Below are 7,767 nucleotides of genomic sequence, written 5' to 3' on the forward strand. Positions count from 1 at the left end.
TTAGCTCGGCGACGGGGACTTTGGCATCTCCGGCACGCCGCGCACGGGTGAGATGACCGGAAGAGGCAAAAAGAGTGGGGGTGCAACACGAGGACTTCCCAGGGGGTCACCCATCCTAGTACTACTCTCGCCCAAGCACGCTTAACTGCGGAGTTCTGATGGGATCCGGTGCATTAGTGCTAGTATGATCGCACCCGAAGGATTGACACCGCTAAACGCATTTAAGAGGAGAAGGAGTTAGCTCGGCGACGGGGACTTTGGCATCTCCGGCACGCCGCGCACGGGTGAGATGACCGGAAGAGGCAAAAAGAGTGGGGGTGCAACACGAGGACTTCCCAGGGGGTCACCCATCCTAGTACTACTCTCGCCCAAGCACGCTTAACTGCGGAGTTCTGATGGGATCCGGTGCATTAGTGCTAGTATGATCGCACCCGAAGGATTGACACCGCTAAACGCATTTAAGAGGAGAAGGAGTTAGCTCGGCGACGGGGACTTTGGCATCTCCGGCACGCCGCGCACGGGTGAGATGACCGGAAGAGGCAAAAAGAGTGGGGGTGCAACACGAGGACTTCCCAGGGGGTCACCCATCCTAGTACTACTCTCGCCCAAGCACGCTTAACTGCGGAGTTCTGATGGGATCCGGTGCATTAGTGCTAGTATGATCGCACCCGAAGGATTGACACCGCTAAACGCATTTAAGAGGAGAAGGAGTTAGCTCGGCGACGGGGACTTTGGCATCTCCGGCACGCCGCGCACGGGTGAGATGACCGGAAGAGGCAAAAAGAGTGGGGGTGCAACACGAGGACTTCCCAGGGGGTCACCCATCCTAGTACTACTCTCGCCCAAGCACGCTTAACTGCGGAGTTCTGATGGGATCCGGTGCATTAGTGCTAGTATGATCGCACCCGAAGGATTGACACCGCTAAACGCATTTAAGAGGAGAAGGAGTTAGCTCGGCGACGGGGACTTTGGCATCTCCGGCACGCCGCGCACGGGTGAGATGACCGGAAGAGGCAAAAAGAGTGGGGGTGCAACACGAGGACTTCCCAGGGGGTCACCCATCCTAGTACTACTCTCGCCCAAGCACGCTTAACTGCGGAGTTCTGATGGGATCCGGTGCATTAGTGCTAGTATGATCGCACCCGAAGGATTGACACCGCTAAACGCATTTAAGAGGAGAAGGAGTTAGCTCGGCGACGGGGACTTTGGCATCTCCGGCACGCCGCGCACGGGTGAGATGACCGGAAGAGGCAAAAAGAGTGGGGGTGCAACACGAGGACTTCCCAGGGGGTCACCCATCCTAGTACTACTCTCGCCCAAGCACGCTTAACTGCGGAGTTCTGATGGGATCCGGTGCATTAGTGCTAGTATGATCGCACCCGAAGGATTGACACCGCTAAACGCATTTAAGAGGAGAAGGAGTTAGCTCGGCGACGGGGACTTTGGCATCTCCGGCACGCCGCGCACGGGTGAGATGACCGGAAGAGGCAAAAAGAGTGGGGGTGCAACACGAGGACTTCCCAGGGGGTCACCCATCCTAGTACTACTCTCGCCCAAGCACGCTTAACTGCGGAGTTCTGATGGGATCCGGTGCATTAGTGCTAGTATGATCGCACCCGAAGGATTGACACCGCTAAACGCATTTAAGAGGAGAAGGAGTTAGCTCGGCGACGGGGACTTTGGCATCTCCGGCACGCCGCGCACGGGTGAGATGACCGGAAGAGGCAAAAAGAGTGGGGGTGCAACACGAGGACTTCCCAGGGGGTCACCCATCCTAGTACTACTCTCGCCCAAGCACGCTTAACTGCGGAGTTCTGATGGGATCCGGTGCATTAGTGCTAGTATGATCGCACCCAAAGGATTGACACCGCTAAACGCATTTAAAAGGAGAAGGAGTTAGCTCGGCGACGGGGACTTTGGCATCTCCGGCACGGGTGAGATGACCGGAAGAGGCAAAAAGAGTGGGGGTGCAACACGAGGACTTCCCAGGGGGTCACCCATCCTAGTACTACTCTCGCCCAAGCACGCTTAACTGCGGAGTTCTGATGGGATCCGGTGCATTAGTGCTAGTATGATCGCACCCGAAGGATTGACACCGCTAAACGCATTTAAGAGGAGAAGGAGTTAGCTCGGCGACGGGGACTTTGGCATCTCCGGCACGCCGCGCACGGGTGAGATGACCGGAAGAGGCAAAAAGATTGGGGGTGCAACACGAGGACTTCCCAGGGGGTCACCCATCCTAGTACTACTCTCGCCTAGGCACACTTAACTGCGGAGTTCTGATGGGATCCGCTGCATTAGTGCTAGTATGATCGCACCCGAAGGATTGACACCGCTAAACGCATTTAAGAGGAGAAGGAGTTAGCTCGGCGACGGGGACTTTGGCATCTCCGGCACGCCGCGCACGGGTGAGATGACCGGAAGAGGCAAAAAGAGTGGGGGTGCAACACGAGGACTTCCCAGGGGGTCACCCATCCTAGTACTACTCTCGCCCAAGCACGCTTAACTGCGGAGTTCTGATGGGATCCGGTGCATTAGTGCTAGTATGATCGCACCCGAAGGATTGACACCGCTAAACGCATTTAAGAGGAGAAGGAGTTAGCTCGGCGACGGGGACTTTGGCATCTCCGGCACGCCGCGCACGGGTGAGATGACCGGAAGAGGCAAAAAGAGTGGGGGTGCAACACGAGGACTTCCCAGGGGGTCACCCATCCTAGTACTACTCTCGCCCAAGCACGCTTAACTGCGGAGTTCTGATGGGATCCGGTGCATTAGTGCTAGTATGATCGCACCCGAAGGATTGACACCGCTAAACGCATTTAAGAGGAGAAGGAGTTAGCTCGGCGACGGGGACTTTGGCATCTCCGGCACGCCGCGCACGGGTGAGATGACCGGAAGAGGCAAAAAGAGTGGGGGTGCAACACGAGGACTTCCCAGGGGGTCACCCATCCTAGTACTACTCTCGCCTAGGCACACTTAACTGCGGAGTTCTGATGGGATCCGCTGCATTAGTGCTAGTATGATCGCACCCGAAGGATTGACACCGCTAAACGCATTTAAGAGGAGAAGGAGTTAGCTCGGCGACGGGGACTTTGGCATCTCCGGCACGCCGCGCACGGGTGAGATGACCGGAAGAGGCAAAAAGAGTGGGGGTGCAACACGAGGACTTCCCAGGGGGTCACCCATCCTAGTACTACTCTCGCCCAGGCACACTTAACTGCGGAGTTCTGATGGGATCCGGTGCATTAGTGCTAGTATGATCGCACCCGAAGGATTGACACCGCTAAACGCATTTAAGAGGAGAAGGAGTTAGCTCGGCGACGGGGACTTTGGCATCTCCGGCACGCCGCGCACGGGTGAGATGACCGGAAGAGGCAAAAAGAGTGGGGGTGCAACACGAGGACTTCCCAGGGGGTCACCCATCCTAGTACTACTCTCGCCCAGGCACGCTTAACTGCGGAGTTCTGATGGGATCCGGTGCATTAGTGCTAGTATGATCGCACCCGAAGGATTGACACCGCTAAACGCATTTAAGAGGAGAAGGAGTTAGCTCGGCGACGGGGACTTTGGCATCTCCGGCACGCCGCGCACGGGTGAGATGACCGGAAGAGGCAAAAAGAGTGGGGGTGCAACACGAGGACTTCCCAGGGGGTCACCCATCCTAGTACTACTCTCGCCTAAGCACACTTAACTGCGGAGTTCTGATGGGATCCGGTGCATTAGTGCTAGTATGATCGCACCCGAAGGATTGACACCGCTAAACGCATTTAAGAGGAGAAGGAGTTAGCTCGGCGACGGGGACTTTGGCATCTCCGGCACGCCGCGCACGGGTGAGATGACCGGAAGAGGCAAAAAGAGTGGGGGTGCAACACGAGGACTTCCCAGGGGGTCACCCATCCTAGTACTACTCTCGCCCAAGCACGCTTAACTGCGGAGTTCTGATGGGATCCGGTGCATTAGTGCTAGTATGATCGCACCCAAAGGATTGACACCGCTAAACGCATTTAAAAGGAGAAGGAGTTAGCTCGGCGACGGGGACTTTGGCATCTCCGGCACGGGTGAGATGACCGGAAGAGGCAAAAAGAGTGGGGGTGCAACACGAGGACTTCCCAGGGGGTCACCCATCCTAGTACTACTCTCGCCCAAGCACGCTTAACTGCGGAGTTCTGATGGGATCCGGTGCATTAGTGCTAGTATGATCGCACCCGAAGGATTGACACCGCTAAACGCATTTAAGAGGAGAAGGAGTTAGCTCGGCGACGGGGACTTTGGCATCTCCGGCACGCCGCGCACGGGTGAGATGACCGGAAGAGGCAAAAAGATTGGGGGTGCAACACGAGGACTTCCCAGGGGGTCACCCATCCTAGTACTACTCTCGCCTAGGCACACTTAACTGCGGAGTTCTGATGGGATCCGCTGCATTAGTGCTAGTATGATCGCACCCGAAGGATTGACACCGCTAAACGCATTTAAGAGGAGAAGGAGTTAGCTCGGCGACGGGGACTTTGGCATCTCCGGCACGCCGCGCACGGGTGAGATGACCGGAAGAGGCAAAAAGAGTGGGGGTGCAACACGAGGACTTCCCAGGGGGTCACCCATCCTAGTACTACTCTCGCCCAAGCACGCTTAACTGCGGAGTTCTGATGGGATCCGGTGCATTAGTGCTAGTATGATCGCACCCGAAGGATTGACACCGCTAAACGCATTTAAGAGGAGAAGGAGTTAGCTCGGCGACGGGGACTTTGGCATCTCCGGCACGCCGCGCACGGGTGAGATGACCGGAAGAGGCAAAAAGAGTGGGGGTGCAACACGAGGACTTCCCAGGGGGTCACCCATCCTAGTACTACTCTCGCCCAAGCACGCTTAACTGCGGAGTTCTGATGGGATCCGGTGCATTAGTGCTAGTATGATCGCACCCGAAGGATTGACACCGCTAAACGCATTTAAGAGGAGAAGGAGTTAGCTCGGCGACGGGGACTTTGGCATCTCCGGCACGCCGCGCACGGGTGAGATGACCGGAAGAGGCAAAAAGAGTGGGGGGTGCAACACGAGGACTTCCCAGGGGGTCACCCATCCTAGTACTACTCTCGCCCAAGCACGCTTAACTGCGGAGTTCTGATGGGATCCGGTGCATTAGTGCTAGTATGATCGCACCCGAAGGATTGACACCGCTAAACGCATTTAAGAGGAGAAGGAGTTAGCTCGGCGACGGGGACTTTGGCATCTCCGGCACGCCGCGCACGGGTGAGATGACCGGAAGAGGCAAAAAGAGTGGGGGTGCAACACGAGGACTTCCCAGGGGGTCACCCATCCTAGTACTACTCTCGCCCAAGCACGCTTAACTGCGGAGTTCTGATGGGATCCGGTGCATTAGTGCTAGTATGATCGCACCCGAAGGATTGACACCGCTAAACGCATTTAAGAGGAGAAGGAGTTAGCTCGGCGACGGGGACTTTGGCATCTCCGGCACGCCGCGCACGGGTGAGATGACCGGAAGAGGCAAAAAGAGTGGGGGTGCAACACGAGGACTTCCCAGGGGGTCACCATCACCCATCCTAGTACTACTCTCGCCTAGGCACACTTAACTGCGGAGTTCTGATGGGATCCGCTGCATTAGTGCTAGTATGATCGCACCCGAAGGATTGACACCGCTAAACGCATTTAAGAGGAGAAGGAGTTAGCTCGGCGACGGGGACTTTGGCATCTCCGGCACGCCGCGCACGGGTGAGATGACCGGAAGAGGCAAAAAGAGTGGGGGTGCAACACGAGGACTTCCCAGGGGGTCACCCATCCTAGTACTACTCTCGCCCAAGCACGCTTAACTGCGGAGTTCTGATGGGATCCGGTGCATTAGTGCTAGTATGATCGCACCCGAAGGATTGACACCGCTAAACGCATTTAAGAGGAGAAGGAGTTAGCTCGGCGACGGGGACTTTGGCATCTCCGGCACACCGCGCACGGGTGAGATGACCGGAAGAGGCAAAAAGAGTGGGGGTGCAACACGAGTACTTCCCAGGGGGTCACCCATCCTAGTACTACTCTCGCCCTAGCACGCTTAACTGTGGAGTTCTGATGGGATCTGGTGCATTAGTGCTAGTATGATCGCAACCAAAGGATTGACACCGCTAAACAGATTTAAGAGGAAAAGGAGGCTCGAGAGGAGTCAGCTCCGTAGCGAGGACTTTGGCATCTCCGGCACGCCGCGCACGGGTGAGTTGGAGGGGAAAAGGCGAAGGCTAGGTGAGATGACCAGAAGAGCGTGAAGTTATGACGAAGTAAAGGGTCGGGCGCGTAATTCGTACCATATGGGTGTATCCCGAGGAGTGACGGCAAAAAGAGTGGTGGTGCAACACGAGGACTTCCTTGGGGGTCACCCATTCTTGTACTACTCTCGCCCAAGCATGCTTAACTGCAGAGTTCTGATGGGATCCGATGCATTAGTGCTTGTATGATCACACCCAATGTATTGACACCGCTAAACGTATTTAAGAGGAGATAGAGGCTCGAGAGGAGTTAGCACGGAAGAGCGTGAAATTATGACAGAGTAAATGGTCGGGCACATAATTCGTACCATATCAGCGAATCCCGAGGTGGGACAGTAAAAAGAGTGGGGGGTGCAACACGTGGACTTCCTAGGGGGTCACCCATCCTAGTACTATTCTCGTTTAAGCATGCTTAACAGTGTAGTTTTGATGGGATCCGATGCATTAGTGCTAGTATGATTAAACAAAATGAATTAACACTGCTAAACGCATTTAAGAGGAGTACGGTCGAGAAGAGTTATCTCGGCGATGAGGACTTTGGCATCTCTAGCACATCGCGGACGGATGAGATGGACGAAAAAGGTGAAGGCTGTGTGAGATGACCGATAGAGCATGAAGTGATAACAGAGTAAAGCGTTGGGCGTATAATTTGTACCACATCTACTCATCTGGAGATCACGTGGAAGGACAATAGAAAGAGTGGGGGTGCAACTCGAGGACTTCGCGGGGTGTCACCCATCCTAATACTACTCTCGCCCAAAGACTATTGACTACAGAGTTCTGATGGGATCCGGTGCATTAGTGCTGGTATGATCGCACCCAAAGGATTGACACCGCTAAATGCATTTAAGAGGAGAAAGAAGCTGGAGAGGAGTTATCTCGACGACGGGGATTTTAGCATCTCTGGCACACCCCGCACTGGTGAGATGGACAAAAAAGGTGAATGCCATGTCAGTTGACCGGAAGGGCGTGAAGTTTCGACGGAGTAAAGGGTCGGGCGCATAATTTGTACCCTATCAGCGTATCCTGAGATTGCGAGGAGGGACAGCAAAAAGAATGGGAGTGCAACACAAGGACTTCCAAGGGTTCTGATGTGATCCGGTGGATTAGTGCTAGTATGATTACATCCGAAGGATTGACACCGCTCAACTTATTTAAGAGGAGAATGAGGCTCGGGAGGAGTTCTCTCTATGATAGGGACTTTGCCATCTCCGGCACTCCGCAGTCGGGTTAGATGGACGAAAAAGGGGAACGCCGACAAAAAGAGTTGGGGTGTAACACGAGTACTTCCCAAGGGGTCACCTAAGCAAGCTTAACTACTGAGTTTTGATAGAACCGGTGGATTAGTGCTAGTATGATCGCACCTGAAGGATTGGCACCGCTAAACACATTTAAGAGAAGGAGGCTTGAGAGGAGTTTCCTTGATAACGGAGGACTTTGGCATCTCCGGCACACCGTGCATGGGTGAGATGGACGAAAAAGGCGAAGGCGAAGGCTGTGTCAG

At 55.1% G+C, this 7,767-nt stretch overlaps 25 non-coding genes and 4 pseudogenes across 25 annotated transcripts; all 29 read right to left on the reverse strand.

The window, feature by feature from the left end:
* Positions 1–77: 77 nt before the first annotated feature.
* Positions 78–196, reverse strand: LOC140766317 (5S ribosomal RNA). Its single transcript, XR_012105363.1, has one exon. It is a non-coding gene; the product is annotated as a 5S ribosomal RNA (ribosomal RNA).
* Positions 197–314: 118 nt separating this feature from the next.
* LOC140766318 (5S ribosomal RNA) lies at positions 315–433 on the reverse strand. The gene has a single exon (XR_012105364.1). It is a non-coding gene; the product is annotated as a 5S ribosomal RNA (ribosomal RNA).
* Positions 434–551: 118 nt separating this feature from the next.
* Positions 552–670, reverse strand: LOC140766319 (5S ribosomal RNA). Its single transcript, XR_012105365.1, has one exon. It is a non-coding gene; the product is annotated as a 5S ribosomal RNA (ribosomal RNA).
* A 118-nt stretch (positions 671–788) lies between these two features.
* On the reverse strand, positions 789–907 carry LOC140766320 (5S ribosomal RNA). The gene has a single exon (XR_012105366.1). It is a non-coding gene; the product is annotated as a 5S ribosomal RNA (ribosomal RNA).
* A 118-nt stretch (positions 908–1,025) lies between these two features.
* LOC140766321 (5S ribosomal RNA) lies at positions 1,026–1,144 on the reverse strand. Its single transcript, XR_012105367.1, has one exon. It is a non-coding gene; the product is annotated as a 5S ribosomal RNA (ribosomal RNA).
* Positions 1,145–1,262: 118 nt separating this feature from the next.
* LOC140766323 (5S ribosomal RNA) lies at positions 1,263–1,381 on the reverse strand. The gene has a single exon (XR_012105368.1). It is a non-coding gene; the product is annotated as a 5S ribosomal RNA (ribosomal RNA).
* Positions 1,382–1,499: 118 nt separating this feature from the next.
* Positions 1,500–1,618, reverse strand: LOC140766324 (5S ribosomal RNA). The gene has a single exon (XR_012105369.1). It is a non-coding gene; the product is annotated as a 5S ribosomal RNA (ribosomal RNA).
* Positions 1,619–1,736: 118 nt separating this feature from the next.
* On the reverse strand, positions 1,737–1,855 carry LOC140766325 (5S ribosomal RNA). The gene has a single exon (XR_012105370.1). It is a non-coding gene; the product is annotated as a 5S ribosomal RNA (ribosomal RNA).
* A 109-nt stretch (positions 1,856–1,964) lies between these two features.
* LOC140766326 (5S ribosomal RNA) lies at positions 1,965–2,083 on the reverse strand. Its single transcript, XR_012105371.1, has one exon. It is a non-coding gene; the product is annotated as a 5S ribosomal RNA (ribosomal RNA).
* Positions 2,084–2,201: 118 nt separating this feature from the next.
* LOC140766342 (5S ribosomal RNA) lies at positions 2,202–2,320 on the reverse strand. The gene has a single exon (XR_012105386.1). It is a non-coding gene; the product is annotated as a 5S ribosomal RNA (ribosomal RNA).
* A 118-nt stretch (positions 2,321–2,438) lies between these two features.
* LOC140766327 (5S ribosomal RNA) lies at positions 2,439–2,557 on the reverse strand. The gene has a single exon (XR_012105372.1). It is a non-coding gene; the product is annotated as a 5S ribosomal RNA (ribosomal RNA).
* Positions 2,558–2,675: 118 nt separating this feature from the next.
* LOC140766329 (5S ribosomal RNA) lies at positions 2,676–2,794 on the reverse strand. Its single transcript, XR_012105374.1, has one exon. It is a non-coding gene; the product is annotated as a 5S ribosomal RNA (ribosomal RNA).
* Positions 2,795–2,912: 118 nt separating this feature from the next.
* LOC140766343 (5S ribosomal RNA) lies at positions 2,913–3,031 on the reverse strand. The gene has a single exon (XR_012105388.1). It is a non-coding gene; the product is annotated as a 5S ribosomal RNA (ribosomal RNA).
* A 118-nt stretch (positions 3,032–3,149) lies between these two features.
* On the reverse strand, positions 3,150–3,268 carry LOC140766341 (5S ribosomal RNA). The gene has a single exon (XR_012105385.1). It is a non-coding gene; the product is annotated as a 5S ribosomal RNA (ribosomal RNA).
* Positions 3,269–3,386: 118 nt separating this feature from the next.
* Positions 3,387–3,505, reverse strand: LOC140766339 (5S ribosomal RNA). The gene has a single exon (XR_012105383.1). It is a non-coding gene; the product is annotated as a 5S ribosomal RNA (ribosomal RNA).
* A 118-nt stretch (positions 3,506–3,623) lies between these two features.
* On the reverse strand, positions 3,624–3,742 carry LOC140766337 (5S ribosomal RNA). Its single transcript, XR_012105382.1, has one exon. It is a non-coding gene; the product is annotated as a 5S ribosomal RNA (ribosomal RNA).
* Positions 3,743–3,860: 118 nt separating this feature from the next.
* Positions 3,861–3,979, reverse strand: LOC140766330 (5S ribosomal RNA). Its single transcript, XR_012105375.1, has one exon. It is a non-coding gene; the product is annotated as a 5S ribosomal RNA (ribosomal RNA).
* A 109-nt stretch (positions 3,980–4,088) lies between these two features.
* LOC140766331 (5S ribosomal RNA) lies at positions 4,089–4,207 on the reverse strand. Its single transcript, XR_012105376.1, has one exon. It is a non-coding gene; the product is annotated as a 5S ribosomal RNA (ribosomal RNA).
* Positions 4,208–4,325: 118 nt separating this feature from the next.
* LOC140766344 (5S ribosomal RNA) lies at positions 4,326–4,444 on the reverse strand. Its single transcript, XR_012105389.1, has one exon. It is a non-coding gene; the product is annotated as a 5S ribosomal RNA (ribosomal RNA).
* A 118-nt stretch (positions 4,445–4,562) lies between these two features.
* Positions 4,563–4,681, reverse strand: LOC140766332 (5S ribosomal RNA). The gene has a single exon (XR_012105377.1). It is a non-coding gene; the product is annotated as a 5S ribosomal RNA (ribosomal RNA).
* Positions 4,682–4,799: 118 nt separating this feature from the next.
* On the reverse strand, positions 4,800–4,918 carry LOC140766333 (5S ribosomal RNA). Its single transcript, XR_012105378.1, has one exon. It is a non-coding gene; the product is annotated as a 5S ribosomal RNA (ribosomal RNA).
* Positions 4,919–5,037: 119 nt separating this feature from the next.
* On the reverse strand, positions 5,038–5,156 carry LOC140766334 (5S ribosomal RNA). Its single transcript, XR_012105379.1, has one exon. It is a non-coding gene; the product is annotated as a 5S ribosomal RNA (ribosomal RNA).
* A 118-nt stretch (positions 5,157–5,274) lies between these two features.
* Positions 5,275–5,393, reverse strand: LOC140766335 (5S ribosomal RNA). Its single transcript, XR_012105380.1, has one exon. It is a non-coding gene; the product is annotated as a 5S ribosomal RNA (ribosomal RNA).
* Positions 5,394–5,511: 118 nt separating this feature from the next.
* LOC140766346 (5S ribosomal RNA) lies at positions 5,512–5,636 on the reverse strand (annotated as a pseudogene).
* A 118-nt stretch (positions 5,637–5,754) lies between these two features.
* On the reverse strand, positions 5,755–5,873 carry LOC140766336 (5S ribosomal RNA). The gene has a single exon (XR_012105381.1). It is a non-coding gene; the product is annotated as a 5S ribosomal RNA (ribosomal RNA).
* A 118-nt stretch (positions 5,874–5,991) lies between these two features.
* Positions 5,992–6,110, reverse strand: LOC140766345 (5S ribosomal RNA). The gene has a single exon (XR_012105390.1). It is a non-coding gene; the product is annotated as a 5S ribosomal RNA (ribosomal RNA).
* A 231-nt stretch (positions 6,111–6,341) lies between these two features.
* LOC140766347 (5S ribosomal RNA) lies at positions 6,342–6,460 on the reverse strand (annotated as a pseudogene).
* Positions 6,461–6,611: 151 nt separating this feature from the next.
* Positions 6,612–6,730, reverse strand: LOC140766350 (5S ribosomal RNA; annotated as a pseudogene).
* A 235-nt stretch (positions 6,731–6,965) lies between these two features.
* LOC140766348 (5S ribosomal RNA) lies at positions 6,966–7,084 on the reverse strand (annotated as a pseudogene).
* Positions 7,085–7,767: the final 683 nt, after the last annotated feature.

This window comes from Typha angustifolia, chromosome 8, assembly GCF_048772165.1.
Source record: "Typha angustifolia cultivar Huaian chromosome 8, ASM4877216v1, whole genome shotgun sequence".
NCBI lineage: Eukaryota > Viridiplantae > Streptophyta > Magnoliopsida > Poales > Typhaceae > Typha > Typha angustifolia.